This window comes from Chiloscyllium punctatum, chromosome 43, assembly GCF_047496795.1.
Source record: "Chiloscyllium punctatum isolate Juve2018m chromosome 43, sChiPun1.3, whole genome shotgun sequence".
NCBI lineage: Eukaryota > Metazoa > Chordata > Chondrichthyes > Orectolobiformes > Hemiscylliidae > Chiloscyllium > Chiloscyllium punctatum.
This window is the reverse complement of record NC_092781.1, coordinates 52,133,633-52,136,485: the sequence shown is the minus strand read 5'-3', so window position 1 is coordinate 52,136,485 and position 2,853 is coordinate 52,133,633.

Below are 2,853 nucleotides of genomic sequence, written 5' to 3'. Positions count from 1 at the left end.
TTATTGGAATTATTCCAGGCCGTGTAGTAAATAGATCCCATTATGTTAAGTTACAGCAAGAACGAAAAGCTAAAGAAACAGATTAAGAAGTTGATCTTCAGTTAGGTGACACCCTGCTTGATGTCATGGTACAGCAAAAACCAGAATAGGTAGAGGATCAGGCAGAGTTGCTTTGTCCTGAAAAGCCAATGGACTTACAACCGAAAAATGAGACGGTAACAGATCTATATCATGGTGCATACTCAGAAAAAGAATCTGAATGTATTCCCCAGTTTTATTATCTTAAGGGCAGAATTCGAGGGGTAAAATGGACATAACAGCAGGTTCATGCAGAGAAGAAATGGGCGGAGTGCACCAGATTGTGTTGCAATTATCATATGTTCAGGAAACATTGCGAGTAATGTCCGAATCACCTGTCGGAGTTAATCAAAGTGTGAGGACGATGCAGGCTACGTCCGTTGTCCTGCACTGAACAAGAAGGTTGGTAAAATATGCCATAAGTTCATCCGTGCCAAATGGTGGGGAAGCCACAGTCAATTACAAAACCAGCACCTTTGTTGCTAATTGCCACTTTTTCAGAACATTTCACACGGGTTATACGCTTAATTGCGTATGTACCCTCTCTAAAACTAAAAATGGGACCCAGTACTTACCAACCGTAATGGCTGTGTCTCCCCGTTTTCCGTAGGCAATTCCATTACCTACTGTTACGTCAAAGGCCATTTTGTTTAGATGGTATGGGCTACACAGGGAGATTCAGTTACTCCAATGGTCGAAATTTACTGCTAAACTATGTATGAAAATCATGGATAGATTAGACATGAAGCATGTTCAACCAAGCATGTACCATCATGGAGACTTGCGAACGTGGCTTCAGAACCTGAGGATAATGTTAAAAGTGTACTGTCATTCTTTCCCGATTGATGGGGATAAATGCATCCCCTTCATCTCGATTACCATTAGAGATGCTCCAAACGAATCTACTTAGTTTACTCCCTTGGAGTCAATATTTGTGTATGAAGTGAGAAGGCATTTCAAACTAATAAAGAAAACAATTGACAGGACCGACGTCAGAGATTTCACATTTGGATTGTATATCTAAAGTGAAGGAAGAAATTAAATCGAATAAGTGAATTACCTGAAGAGGGAAAAGCACAGATGGAAGCACGAGGCAGACAAAAGAAGCTCGAAGCTGAGTACGTTTTCCCATGGGTATTGTTACAAGTGAAAGAAGAGCCTCTCAAAGCCAGATTGAGTGGTCCCTAACCTAATCAGACAAACACTCTGGTAAAGAAGTCAGACAAAAAGAAACTCTATCGGATGTAATGTGAGTATGTTGAAACCTTACAACAAAAGTGACAGCGAACTGAAGAAACAGGTCTTAGTTACTGCCCTGTATAGAGAAGCATTCCAGTTGGCGTTGATTTTGATATGCATCAAAATATGTAAAATAACGAGGAATTCCTTGAAGAATGAGACAGGATAGCGAGATATCTGTCCCAGGAGGAAAAAACCTCATGAAAGTTTAGTTGCAAGACTCTGAGGACATCCGCAGGAACAAAATGTGGAGGACTAATTCTATTGTCCAATATGAGCTGGAAGTAGGGAATGTTATTATTCCAAATAAGACAACACCCTTCCAGATTAATCTTCTCAATGCCCGGGGTAAACAATGGGACCTGTATATGGCACAAAGTCTATCCCTATTGCTCAGAAGGGAAGGGGGAAGAGGAGCAGAGCACAAGTAATTGGGAACTGTATAATCCGGGGGACAGATAGGAGGATTTGTGGTGTGTTGCCTCCCAGGTGTCTGGGTTCGTGATGTCTCTGCTCATGTTTTCGGAATCCTTGAGGGGGAGGGGGAGCAGCACCAAGTCGCATTCCACATAGGCACCAACGACATAGGTATGACGAGAGATGGGGATTTAAGGCAGAAATTCAGGGAGCTAGGATGGAATCTTAGAGCTAGGGCAGGCGGAGTTGTTATTTCTGGTTTGTTTCCCATGTCTGTGGTAGTGAGGTGAGGAATAGGGAGAGAGAGGAGGTAAGCCTCACTACTGATGAAGAGGTTTTGCCTTAAACGTCGATTTTTCTTGCTACCTGCTCTGCTGTGCTTTTCTAGGACAACTCTAATCTTGACTCCAATCTCCAGTATCTTCAGTACCCACTTTGGCCTCGAGGGAGGAGTTGGATATATGGCTAATGGATAGTGTAGGAGGGAGGGTTTTGGATTCCTGAATACTTGGGGCTCGTTTCGGGGTAGGTGGGCCTTCGAAAACTGAGCCAGAGGGGGCCCAAATATTCTAGAGGGTGCTTGGCGAAATTTGCTAACACTCTTCAGGTGGTTTTGAAATAATTTATCAGATGGATGGAAACCTAAATTGCCGTTCGAGTATACAGAAGGTTGAGAGAAGACAGGTCTGAAACAAGGTTTCAAGGTCGCAAGAGGGTACTGGCAATCAAAAAGTCGGTTTGAAGTTTGTCTACTTCAACGCAGACAGCATCTGGAAAAAGGTGGGTGAACGTGCAGCATGGGATCGAACCTGGGATTTCGATGTTGTGGTCATTTCGGAGACATGGGTAGAGCAGGGACAGAAATGGTTGTTGCACGTTCCAGGAATTATATGGTCCAGTAAGGACAGAGAAGATGGTAAAGTGGGGTGGGGCGATGAGTGGCATTATCAGTCAAGGAAAGTATTATGGTTGTAAAAAAGGACGTTGGAGGACTTGTCTACTGAGTTAGTATGGGATGAGGTCAGAAACAGGAAAGGAGAGGTCACGCTGTTGGAAGTTTTCCATAGGCCTCCGAATAGTTCCAGAGATGAAGAGGAAAGAATAGCAAAAATGATTATC